Genomic DNA, 14,523 nt, shown 5'->3' with positions numbered 1-14,523 from the left:
AAAATTAATTAAGAATCTCTAAAGGGAGAATTGAAGTGATGGTTATTTATTTCAACAGTGACTGAATAAAAGAGACAGTACATTAACTGTATGAAAACTATCTGACCAAACCTGAAGTGAGAAAGTGGTGCTTCAAGTGACGAAGACATTAGGAACCCTGCCTCAAAATGAGAACTCCACTTCGGAAATGTGAACAGAACCCAGAAGCAGCACCTTTCCTGCAAACAACTTCAGCAATAGGGATTCTGACGGTACAGAGACAACACACAGAGCATGGACATGCTGGTACTAGCTTGGTTCTTCAAGATATTCAGGATCAGAGAGGCAAGCCTAAGAACTCCACTGAGGATGAGGTTTAGTGTATACCTTTAACCAGTTCAGGTCTTAGGACAGAAAGGTCAGCAGGTCACAGAAAAGCTAGTTCCTTTCAATTTGTGTCTGTCCTAACTTTTGGTGTTACAGGAGAATAAAAAACAACTGTTTCCCATAAATAAACTGATGATAATGCTGAAGATTGCCCAAATAACATCTACTTTGTTGTATATGTCTATACTTTTTAACATCTTGCATAATACTTTCAGTTTTGAATTGTGCTTCTGTTTTATTTTTGTTATTTTTCTTTGTTCGTGAGTTATTGTGTTGCTCTTTGATTATTTTCACACATGCTTATGCTTACATTGGTCTTTTTCTCTTAATGCTCTACAATCCAGCTTCTTGTTTTCATTATTCCAAAGAAACTGCCTTCCCCAAAGTTATCAAAGATCTCTTAATTGTCTGATCTAATAGCCTTTTCTGAATATTCATCCTTCTCTTCTCTTTGCAACCTTTGGTACTTTCAGTAGTCTTCTTTGCCTGGAATATTCTCTTTTCTCTAGTTTGTTTGTTTTGCAACTCCTCTCTCTCCTGGTTCTCCAACTATCTGACTAATTATTCTTTCTCAATCTCCTTTTACATTGGATTTTCATCCACTCATGCCTACCAATAGTGGGTATCTCCCAGTCTTTATCCTGGACCCTTTTCTTTTCTTATTATTTTACTTGGAGATTTCATCAGCAACAAGGAATTCAATTACCATCTCTGTGCAAATGATTGTCATATCTATTTATCTGGCCCTTATCTGTCTCTTAATGCTTATTGGACATTTTGAACTGGATATTTCATAGAAATCTTAAACTCAACATGCCCCAAATCACACAAGTTATTTTTCCTACAAGACTCTCCACTCCAATCCCTACTATCATTCTTAACTTCCTTAAGTAGTCATAGGTACCACTATCTTTCCAATAACCTAGATTTGCCAACTTATCATATCCTTTACTTCTCAGGAATACTCACTCCACATATTCTATCATTTCTATCTTCCTAACGTTTTGCATACATGCTCCCCAATTTCTTATGACAATTCCACTTCCCTTATCACCTTATACCTAGACTCTTGCAATACTTTTCTAATTTATTTCTGCCCCAGGTTTCTTCCCTTTCCAGTCCATTCTCCACTCAGCTATCTAAGTGATCTTTCTAAAGTGTAGGTTTGACAATGTCACTTCCTTTTCAGTAAACTCCAGGGGCTCCTAATTACCTCTAAGATCAAATATAAAAATCCTCTATTTGACTTTTGGAGCCCTTTATGATCTGATTCTCCTTATATTTATTTCTCTTTCCCTTCATCTGTGATCCAGGGAACTGATCTTTTTATTTTTTGCATAGAACATTCCATATCCCAATTCTGTGAATTTTCATTGGCTATCCTCCATAAATGGAATACTCTCCTTCCTAAAACTCTATCCCATGGATTGACTGACTTCAAGTCTCAGCAAAAATCCCACCTTCTGCAAGAATGTTTTCCTTTAATGTATAAATTATACATTACATATAAATAAATATGTGATTGCTGTGATTAATGATGTCAGCAGATAAAAATTGGAAAGGGGAACTCATTTTACCTTTTAAAAGATAGCAACATAGTCTGTCCTTGTCTATTTGAAAGATAGAAACATAGTCTCCCTACCCATCAGAAGGGATGGGAGAAGGAGGAAAGACTCCTCTTTGGTGTCCAATGAGAGAGGAAGATCCCAATCTAAGAAGCCATACCCTAGACTAGAAATGTCTATTGGGCATAACTCACAAACCAGATGAAAATGTAATTGAGAAATAGTTAACAAAATAAATCAAAATTCAATAAAACATATAATAAGTTAATATGCATCCTTAGGGATCTTTACATTTAGTGTAGTGGTCTCCCTGTCTGTCCTAGACCAGTTAGAAAACTAAGGCAAATATCATTGGAAATAGAAAAAGGTCTCATTGGGTATAGGTGGGGGAAGGGAATTCTGTGAATTTGAGTTTTAATGCTACTAAGCTGGGTGTCACTTGAATCTCTATTCTAGGTTCTAGGCTTTTTACTACTGATTGTGTTATATTTGACTGGTTCATTAACACTGGTCATCGATTGAGAGTACTTGAAGCACCTTACATAGGTGTGAATTCAGTCTATATTTCATTTATACAAATTCACTTACTTACTTACCAGGGAACCTCACCTCACACCAACTTAGAGTTGGAACTCCTGCCAATGCAAAGACATGGTATTGGATATCCTGTCTCAGCCATCTGCTCTTGTAGATCAGTGTGACTTGGGCAAAATCTGTCCATTCAGAGAGTAGTCTTTCATTTCTGTGTTTTAGGGAGCAGGGATCTAGGTTCAGTATGGTTTTCTTGTGTCAAGTCTGTCTCAAATTGTAAGCATAGGAGATAGCCAATAATGTAAATCAGTCTCTGTCTAGACTGATTTCTTGTGATGAAGTGTAGTTCTACTATGCCCTTCTTCCTCTTTGTATAGCCACTAATGAGAAGTAATTACTGTCAAACATATGAAAAATCATTCCAAATTACTAATCATAAGATAAATGCAGATTAAAACAACTCAGAGGTTTCATCTCACACTAGGACATTTAAAAAATGACAAAAAATGGAAATAGTTGATGTTTTAGGTCTTTGGGAGGCACACCAAACCAAACTGCTAATGGAGTTTTGAATTGATTGTATCATTTTTGGAAAACAGTTTTGAGTTATGAAGGAAAAGTCATGAATAAAGTCCATATCCTTTGACCCAGAGATTCAATTACTGGAGATATATATATATATATATATCCAGTAAAAGAGAGAAAGAAAAGTTCCATAAATTTAAAAAAAAAGTTAATGGCATCAATTTTATACTTCTAAAAGAATTGAAAACAGAGTGGATGTCCATTTATTGAAGAATAATTGAATTGTGATATATGAGCAATATGGAATATATCATAATTAAAAATGAAGAAGCAGTCAAAAAGTGTAGTGAAAGAGCTGGTCTTAAGAGTCATGAAAATCTGGATTCAAATTACATCTCTGATACATTCTGGCTATGGGACCTTGTTCATGTTATTTTATTGTTAAAGGCTCTACATACTTTTCTTTTTGGCTTTTGCAAGGCAATGGGTTAAGTGACTTTTTCAAGGTCACATAGCTAGGTAATTATTGTGTCTGAGGTTGGATTTGAAGTCAGGTCCTCCTGACTCCAGAGCCTGTACTCTATCCACTGCACTACCTAGCTGCCCCTCTACATAGTTTTCTAAGACTAAATTGCAGAGAAGTTGTCATTCTGCATAAGATGATGAAGTGTAGTTCTACTATGTACTATCTGGTACTAAGAATAGTTTTGATTTTCCTGTCTATTAAAATGAGTGATTTTTAATATTTTCATATAATTGATGGAATTCTTCTTTTAATAAATGCCTGTTCATAACTTTTGACTATTTATACATAGGACAATTGTTTTTGTTTTTATGTGTTGACATCAATTTACTAGATATTTTGGATATCAGTCCTTTATAGAGAAATTTACAACAAAGATTTTACCCTTTTTATCTTCTAAATCATATTGTAAAATTTTCAATTTATTGTAACCATGAAAGATTGTCCATTTTGCCTCCTGTCATCTTCTCTATTTTATGTCAAGATTTGATCAAGATCTGTTCCCTTATCCATAATTATAAAAACCTTCTAGTCACTTCTAATTTATGATATAATCCTGTTTTCATAAGAAGCTTATAGAAATATATAGTATGAAATTTTCTTCTAACCCTCATTTCTCTTAAACTGCTTTCCAATTTTCCTAGCAATTTTGGTTAAATAGTGAGTCTTCACCCCTTGTAACTAGTTCCATTGAGTTGAATAAACAATGTGATTATGTTCAGTTACTTGTATCTTGTGTAAATAAACCCCTCTATTGATCAACATTTTCCATTTTTAAACAAATACAAAATTGTTTGGATGCTAACTGATTTATAGTATAATTTGAGATATGATGCTTTTGATTCCCCTTCTTTTTCTACTTTTTCCCCCATTATTTTGCTTTGTCGATTGACATTTTTCCCACAGATTAATTTTGTTATAATTATTCTCTAATTATTTGGCTTAATTTGTTTTATACTTTTATGTTTTTTCTCTTTCATGATTTTCACCTTTTGTTATGATTCATCTTTCATAACATACTAATATGGAAATATGTTTAATATAATTATACGTGGGGAAAGAGGGAAGGAGAAAAAAATGTGGAACTCAAAATCTTACCAAAAAATGAATGTTGAAAACTATTTTTTGCATTTAGTTGGAAAAAAATAAATAAATTGGTATTAAATATAATTCCTATGTTCATTTTGGTAAATGGATTCTCACATATTTTGAATATTCTATGGTAAATTTAAATAAAGTTTCCTTTCGTAATCTCTTTTGATTGATTTTGTTAGTAATTTAGTAGAAGGTTGATTTTTTATTTTACATCCTGCTACTTTACTGGATATTATTATTAATTTTTAGTTAGTTCTCCAAGTAAACCATCAATGCAGGCCCTCATAACCACATCCCTGGATTATTGAAATAGACTGTTAATGGATTTGCCTCAAGACTCTCCTTATTCCTATACATTCCTTATTTAGCTATTGAAATGATTTTTCCTAAAGCACAGATTTGATCATGTCACACAGTTGTCACACATACTCAATAAACTCCCATGGGCTAAAACCCCAGAATCAAATAAAAAAATATTCCATTTGGTATTCAAAGCCCTTCATCACCTAGCCCTTTCCTACCTTTCCATTCTCCTTAATCTTAATCTCCAATGCCTATTCTTTCATTCAGTGACACTGCCCTTCTGACTATTAAATGCATAGGACACTTTATTTCAGCTTTGAGCATTTTCTTTGATTGTCCCCTATGTTGGGAATGCTCTTCCCCTCAGTTCTGCCTAATGATTCCCCTGGTTTCCTTTAAGACCCAACTAAAATCCCATCTTTTACTGGAAGCCTTCCCCAGTCCCTTTTAATTTGAATTCTAATTTAATTCTGTCTTCCCTCTGTTAATTATTTCAAATTTATCCTGTATGTGCATGTATGACTATATGTATACAAACATACATACACGGGGAGGCTAGGTGGTGCAGTGGATAAAGCACCGGCACTTGGAGTCAGGAGTACCTGGGTTCAAATCCTGTCTCAGACACTTAATAATTACCTAGCTGTGTGACCTTGGGCAAGCCACTTAACCTCATTTGCTTTGCAAAAAAACCTAAAAAAACAAAAACAAAAAAAAACATACATACACACATATATACTTAGAGACATATTTTCATCAATACTAAGTTACTTTATTGGGATGCAAATAATGGGAGGTTTATGGTACAGATTATGAAAAAGTCAGGGTCAAAATATATACATATTGAAAGATAGTAGGCATCATACTCACATTTTTCAGGAGTGGAGAAAGCAAGTTGAGGTTTAGCTCTCATTATCACTATCTCCAAGAGTATGCTTGTCAAGAACATACTCAACTGTGCTATTATCAGGTGTTAGCATTGTTTAGAACTATATAAAATAATAGAGGTAACAGTAAGGTATACTTATTTAATCTCTGATTTTACTAAAGTAGAATGCTAGTTTTCATTCCAGAAAATCATAGTCCCCTAACTGGATAGATATGGATGGTACTAGATCCTTCCTAGGATTTATATAAGAGATTTTCAGAGAAAAAAAATTTTTATGACAATGTTTCAGCATCTTCTCTACAATTTATTCTCAGTTGTTTAGAGCTCTAAAATATTAAATGACAAACCCAGGTCTTTCTGACTCTGAGGTTAGCTTTCCGTTCACCACTACATCACCCTGTCTCTATTTTCTAATAGTTACTGCTTTCCATTAAGGAAAAGTACATTTTTTTTCTTTCTAGCATTCTTAATATAAATGAATCCTGACCTGTGATAGAGCTTTCTAAACTCATGTTGGACTGATCAGCCATGATCAAACACATTGTACTCTGACACCAACATTGTGGTGTCATTAGTACTCTTTTAAAATGAAGGGTGACACATATACAAAATTATTCATAGCAGTTCTTTTTATAGACAAAGAACTGGAAATTGAGGAGATGCTCATCAATTGAGTAATCTGAACAAGTTGTGATATATGCATATGATGGAATACTATTATTCTACAAAAAATCATGAGGAGTGGGATTTCAGAAAGGCCTGGAAAAACCTGCATGAATTGATACTGAGTGAAATGAGCAGAATCAGAAGAACATTATTTACACTAACAACAACATGGGGTGATGATCAACTGTGGTGAACTTGTGCATTTTAGCAGTGCAATAATCAAAGACAGTTTTAAAAGACTTGTGATGGTAAATACCATTCATAGCCAGAGAAGAAACTGTGGAGTTTAAATGAAGACCAAAGCTTATTATCTTCAATTTTTAAAAGTTATCTGATGTATTATGTCACTTTTGCCCTCTCTGTTTTCTTTCTTTCTTCCATTTGGATCTGATGCTTGTCTCACAACATGATAATATTGATCTATGTTTAATATGATTATAAATGCAGAGCCTATATCATATTGCTTTGTCAGGGGGAGGTGGAAAGAAAGAGAGGGAGGGAGAAAAATTGTAAAACTCAAAACCTTGCCAAAAAACTACCATTGCTTGTAGTTGTAAAAGCAAATACATTATTTTAAAAAACTACTCTGACTACTGACATTCCTGTTTTGCTTTCATAGCTTCTAGGAATAGTTTTGTTTAAGGAAAAATTTTTTAAAAATTCAATTTGAAATTTAAAAAATAAAATGAAGAGTGAAGAAGAATAATAATAATAATAATGACATAAATGAATGTTATATTTCATCAAAAGCTTTCCCCTCATTTATTGATATATTCTTATGATTTCTATTGTTGTTGTTAATATGGTTCCTTTAGTTTATAGTGTTGCTAATATTGAATCCATCTCACATTTATTGTTTAAATTTATCCTGTTCATGAACTTTTAAATATGTTGCTATATCTTCCTTGCCAATGTTTTATTTATTATTTACTTATTAATATTCATTGAGCTGTTGGGCCATAATTTTCTTTCTCTGCTTTATTTCTCTTTGGTTTATATATTAGCACTATATTTGTGTTATAGAAGATGTTTAACAGTATTGTATCCTTCCATTTTTTGCAGACAATTTATGTAGACTTGATATTAATTATTCTCTGAATTCATCTGATAAGTTTTTCTAGCTCTGTTTTCTTTTCCCTTGGAATTGATTTATGTTATTAAAATTCTTTTTATGAAGGCAAGTTATTTAAAATTTCTATTGTTATTACATTAATCTGTGAACAATTATCCTTTTCATTTAAATTATCATTTTGTTGGCATAAAATTACACAAAATAGTTTCTAATAATTTTTTCTATTTGTTCGTCATTTGTTGTGATATTAACAATTTGGTTTTCTTCTCTTCCTTTCATGTTATACTGACAAAATGTTGACTTTGAGTTTATAATACACTCCTAATTTAATAAATTCAGTAGGGTTTTTTGAGTTTTACAAATATATTCTTTGATTTTTCAGAATTTCTATTTTTGTGTTTATTTTTGACTTTTCATTTTTATTGCTTTGCTAGGTGTTAGTTACATGTCCTCTTCATCAGTCTAGTCTGTCTCTATATTCTTTTTTTTAGGTTTGTTTTTTTTTTTGGAAGGCAAATAGGGTTAATTGGCTTGCCCAAGGCCACACAGCTAGGTAATTATAAAGTGTCTGAGACCACATTTGAACCCAGGTACTCCTGACTCCAGGGCCTGTGCTTTATCCACTGCGCCACCTAGCCGCCCCGAGTATTGATTTTTGTAACAATACCATTCAGAACTGAGAAATAGGTATACTCCTTTTTATTGCTTTTCAATAATTACAAAAGATCTATCATATTTCATTTTTATAAAATTTTGTTCATGTCCTCAACTTCTTTCTTGTTTTCCTTTCTGTCAGTTTGTTAAAGTCTCCTAGACAACAATGCGGTCCCCTCCCTTTATACTTTTATGTTCTATTTTCCTATAATTAAAATAATTTTTCCTTCTTTATTCTATGCCATTTGATACATATATATTAAATACATATATTTAATGATATTATTTAATTCTCTGAGTATCTTTAACTATAATGTAGTTTACTTTTTCATGGTCTGTTACTACCATTGCCTTGTCTGAAATCATGATTACCTCCTTTACTTTTTTTTTTAAGGTTTTTGCAAGGCAAATGGGGTTAAGTGGCTTGCCCAAGGCCACACAGCTAGGTAATTATTAAGTGTCTGAGACCAGATTTGAACCTAGGTACTCCTGACTCCAGGGCCGGTGCTTTATCCACTATGCCACCTAGCTGCCCCCCACCTTTACTTTTTAAAACTTTACTGAAGCATAATATATTCTTGATGAAATCTTTTTTAATTAGACTTTTTTTTATAATCAATGAAAATCTATCCTCATTCACCCCAATTGAGAAATAAAGGAAAAAATTTCTTGTTTCAAACATGTATAGTCAAGTAAAATAAATTTCTACTTTGACTTTGTCCAAAAATATATGTGTCAGTCTATGCTCTGAATTCATTTGCTCTCTCTTGGGTAGTTTTTATGTGTAGGTCAAGCCCTCTGTAATTATATATGATCATTGTATTGATCAGATTGTTCTCCTAATTTTGCTTACTTCATTCTACATAAGTTTTCACAGGTTTCTCTGAAACCATCTTCTTAATAATTTCTTATATGACAATAGTCTCCATCATATTCATGTTTTATAGCTCATTCATCAATCACTCAATTGATGGCTATCCTTTATTTTTTTAAATTCTTTCCTACTACAAAAAGAAATGCTATTTTTTTGTTCATATTGGGGTCCTTTTCTTCCCTTAATCTCTTTGGAATATACTCCTGGAAGTGGTATTACTGAGTCAAAGTATAGTCATAGTTTGATAACATTTTGGATTATAATTCTAAATTACTTTCTAGCATAGCCAGATTAATTGAAACTATTATAATATGTTTTCCCCATGGTCCATACTAAATTTGTTATTTTCCTTTTTTGGCAACTCTACCAATTTGAGGGGTATTTTTCTAATTATTAGTGATTTAGAGAACTTTTCAAATGGCTATTGGTAGAATGTATTTCTTCCTCCCAAAGTTAACTTCACATACTTTACTCATCACTTGGAGAATGGATCTTATTCTTGAATCTTAAATCAGTTCTCTATATTGCTTAGAAACTAGAACTTTATCAGAAAAACATGCTACAAAGATTTTCCCCCATTTTAAGCATTTTTCTTCTAATTTTAGTTCCACTACTTTTTTTTTTAACTTTTAAATTGTGTCCATTTTACCTTCAGAGATCCTCTCTATACCTTATTTGGTCATAAACTCTTCTATCTATAGAATTAACAGGCAATTTCTTTCTTGCTTCTTTCTTGCTTCAGAAACAAAAAAAATTGTTTTTGATGAAATTTTTATGTCTAAATTATGTATCCTTTGGAGCTTATTTAGATATATGATATGAGGTATTGATATATATTTAATTTCTCCAAAACTACTTTCCAATTTAACCCAATAATTTTTGTTGAATAGTAAATTCTTACCTATGATTTTTTTGTTGGTAGGTAGGCTAAGTCAATACAATAAAAAAGAAAATAAAAAATTAATTAACTTATTGTTATACCATTCAAACTACCAAAGAATTATTTTACAGCACCAGAAAAAAATATAACAAGAATCATCCAGAGGGCGAAAAAGGGTAAGAAATCTCAAGGGGTGGAGGGGGTGGTGGTGTTGGTGGTGCTGAGACTTGTACTGTTCTATTAAAACCAGATCTCAAACTCTACCATAAAGCAGCAATCATCAAAATAAGTTGGTTAAGAAGTAACTAAGTTTTTTACATTACTTTTACTGTATATAATGTTCTCTTGGTTCTTCTGCTTACTTCAGTTCATATAAGACTTCTCAGGTTTTTTTCTAAAGTCATCTGCTCATCAATTCTTTTTTTTTAATTTATTTTTTATTCTCATTTTGTGCAAATGTTTTTTTTACATTAATAAAATATTGTTGTTTACAAGTAAACAAAATACCCCTCCCCCCATGAATATAGATAGACTTGCTTGGGCGAAAAAAGTAAAGGGGAGAGAAAAAAATTAAAATTAAAAAATAATAGTAATAATTGTAGGTATGGCCAGGTGGCACAATGGACAAAGCACCAGCCCTGGAGCCACGAGCACCCGAGTCCATATCCAGCCTTGTAAACCCAATAATCACCCAGCCATGTGACATGCAAGCCACCTGATCCCCACTGCCCTGCAAAAACCAAAAAAGAAGAAAAAAAAAGACCCAAAATAAAATAAAATAGTAATAATAGTAGGGGTGGCTGGGTGGCAGACAGAGCATTGGCCCTTGAGCCAGGAGCACCTGGGTCCGAATCCGGCCCCAGACACCCAAAGATCACCCTGTTATGTGGCCCCAGGCAGGCCACCCAGCCCCACTTGCCCTGCACCTTCCCCCAACACCAACAACTCTGTTGTGGGTGGATCACATTCTTTATGATAAGTCCATCACAAAAGTTACTTCCATATTTTTCCAACATTGCCATTGCTGATCACAACTCCCTCCTTTCTTATTTCTCCACTATCATGTACTATATTTTCTCTCTCCTTTCACTCTGACTCTGCTGTAGGGTCACTGAGTGGCACAGCAGACAGATCCCTGGTCCTAGAGCCAAGAAGCCCTGAGCCCCCATACCACCCCTTAGTCCCAGAATCCACCTGGCCCTATGGTCCTGGGGAGGCCATCCAATCCCAGCACCTTGCAAGAAGTAAAAAAGAAAATGTGTTTTATATCTGACCTCTCTCCCCCCACGGTCCATCCTCTCCTCCTTTATTCACATCCCCACCCCTTCCCCCTGCTCCCCCCTCCTTCTTACTCCAGATGTCTATACCCTATTGAATATATTTGCTGTTTCCTCTCCTAGCCATCTCTGATGGCTCATTCCCCCTTGCCTTCCCCCTTCCATATCATTGCAATAGCTCATTGTAATTAAAAGAAAATCTTATTATGTGAAATATCTTGGACTATTCCCCCTCTCCTTTTTCTTTCTTCCATTCCATTTCCCTTTTTTTTCCTATTGACTCCATTTTTACACCATATTTTATCTTCGAATTCAGCTTTCTCCTGTGCTTCAACTATAAAAGCTCCCTCTACCTGCTCTATTAACTGAGATGGTTCAGATGAGTATTATCAGTATCATTTTTCTATATATGCAGTTCATCCTCATTAAGTCCCTCATATTTCCCCCCTCTCCTCCAATCTCCATGCTTCACCTGAGTCCTATATCTGAAGATCAAACCTTCTGTTCAGCTCTGGCCATTCCAAAAGGAACATTTGAAATTCCCCTGATTCATTGAAAGTCCATCTTTTTTCCCTGGAAGAGGACATTCAGCCTTGCTGGGTAGTTCATTCTTGGCTGCATTCTAAGCTCCTTTGCCTTCTGGTATATTGTATTCCAAGCCCTACGAGCTTCCAATGTAGTTGCTGCTAAGTCCTGTGTGATCCTGATATTTGAACTGTGTCCTTCTGGCTGCTTGTAATATTTTCTCTTTGACTTGGGAGTTCTGGAACTTGGCTATAATATTCCTAGGGGTTAGTTTTTTGGGATCTCTTTCTTGGGGGGATCGGTGGATTCTCTCCATTTCTATTTTGCCCTCTGCTTCTAGAATATCAGGGCAATTTTCCTGTAGTAATTCTTTGAAAATAATATCAAGGCTCTTTTCCTGATCATGACTTTCAGGTATTCCAATAATTTTTAAATTATCTTTCCTAAGTCTGTTTTCCATATCAGTTGTTTTTTCAATGAGATATTTCACATTTTCTTCTAATTTTTCATTTTTTTGGTTTTGAAGTTTTGATTCCTGATTTCTGGTAAATTCATCAATCTCCCTGAATTCTATTCTTTGTCTGAAGGATTTGTTCTCCTCAGAGAGTTTTCTTATCTCTTTTTTCCATCTGGCCAATTTTGCTTTTTAAAGCATTCTTCTCCTCAATAACTTTTTGAACTGTTTTATCCATTTGACCTAAGCTGTTTTTTTAGCATGCTATTTTCTTCAGCATTTTGGGGGGGATTTCCTTGACTAAGCTGCTGACTTCATTTTCATGTTTTTCCTGCATCTCTCTCCTTTCTTTTCCCAGTTTTTCTTCCAACTCCCTCATTTGATTTTCAAAGTCTTTTTTGAGCTCTGTCATAGCCTGAGCCCAATTTCTGTTTTTCTTGGAATCTTTAGATGCAGGAGCTTGTGCTTCCTCATCTTCAGACTGAGTATTTTGATCCTTCCTGGGCTCATTTGCAAAATATTTTGCATTACAATCATAACATGTTCAGCCATTCCCCAAATGATGAGCATCACTTCAATTTTCAATTCTGTCACCAAAAAAAAAAAATAAATAATGGTGTAAATATATTTGAATAAATAAATCCTTTCTCCCTTTTCTTCAATCTTTTTGGGATACAGACCTAGAAGTGGTCTTGCTGGATTCAAGTTATGCATAATTTTATAGCCCTTTGGGCACAGTTCTAAATATTCTCTAGATTAGAGTGCTAAGTGCTTGGTCAGACATCAAAGAGACTAAGATCATCCGCTGCATCCAGGACCACAGCAAGTCAGGATGACTTTTGTCTTGCCTTTGGACTTCAATAGCTCAGGGAAAGAGAGTAAAGCCAATGTTTTTTGCCTCACTTAAATTCAATTATTTCTCAAGTCAAGACAATCATCCATCATTCATTGTGATATGACTGTCCTCTTCAAAAACAAAGGATGAATCTTTTTTTAAATGTGACTATTAAAAATTACCAGTATTTAAAAGAATAATAGAAACTAAAGCAGTGAGCATAAATTGCCATAGATTTGGCATTGCAAAATGGCATAGAAGATATCAATAATGACATATATGACAGGAAAGAATTATTGATCATATAGTAAGAATCAGAGATAATGATGTTAGAGTTAAATCAGGACTCCTAATATATATTTTAACCTTGAGGAATGCATTTGCTAGTCATTTAGCTAATTTCTTCACCCAAAAGAATCAAACTCCAAGAAGTTCTCACTACACTCTATTGAGGAACAATGCTAGAGGAGTATCCTCACTCTAACCCACTGGGGGATAATGTGAAAGAAGTGTCTCTGAGAATAGGAAACCTGTTCCTTGGTTCCATCTCTTTCTAGTGGTCTTAGTCTAAGGGATGTGGCTACTCTGGATTTCCCCAAACAGAATTATCTCTGAGCCTCAACTATTAGAAAATCACACCTCCCTAAATCTGTTTTACTTCACTGATCTCAGTGACAGAGCTATTCTGTGGGAACAGATAGGCATGTTTAAATACTGCATTTAGTGTTTTATTATTTTTTTTCATGGAATCAATAAATGGATGAAACAATACATTATACATTATACACCATCTTGGGTCATCGTCTCCCCATCCCAACTTCAGTATATAGGCATACACTAAACTTAGAACTTAGAATTAAAGAAAGTCAGTTGTTTAGTCACCTCAGAGGGTCAATGTAGTAGAGTAGATAAGAAGATCTGGATTTGAATTTTGCCTCAAACACATACTAGCTGGACACATACTGGACCCTGGACAAATCTTTTAACCCATCTCAGCTTCATTTTCCTCATCAGTAAAAGTGAATGATTTGATGTTAATTACTTATAAGATCCCTTTCAGGTCTAATGCTATAATCTTATGATACAATTAGGGGAGAAGTGTGGGAGATACAACACATCTCTAGCTGATTTTTGACACAGCAATTAGTAGGATCTGTTATTAAAAAAATTTCAGGGGCAGCTAGGTGGCGTAGTGGACAAAGCACTGGCCTTGAAGTCAGGAGTACCTGGGTTCAAATCTAGTCTCAAACACTTAATAATTACCTAGCTGTGTGGCTTTGGGCAAGCCACTTAACCCCATCTGCCTTGCAAAAACCTTAAAAAAAAATTTTCAGTAAATCGAACTGAGTGAGATTCAACTCTTCTTTCTCATGAGGTGACATGGACTTGGAAATTGGTGTGGACAGAAGCTCCTAAGGTTAGTAATTTTCCACTTCTGTTTCTTATAGCCAGCAGGACCTCTGACTTGTGAAGATCACAGTATTATGTG

Source organism: Macrotis lagotis, chromosome X, assembly GCF_037893015.1.
Source record: "Macrotis lagotis isolate mMagLag1 chromosome X, bilby.v1.9.chrom.fasta, whole genome shotgun sequence".
Classification (NCBI taxonomy): Eukaryota; Metazoa; Chordata; class Mammalia; order Peramelemorphia; family Peramelidae; genus Macrotis; species Macrotis lagotis.
This window is presented reverse-complemented; position numbering follows the sequence as displayed.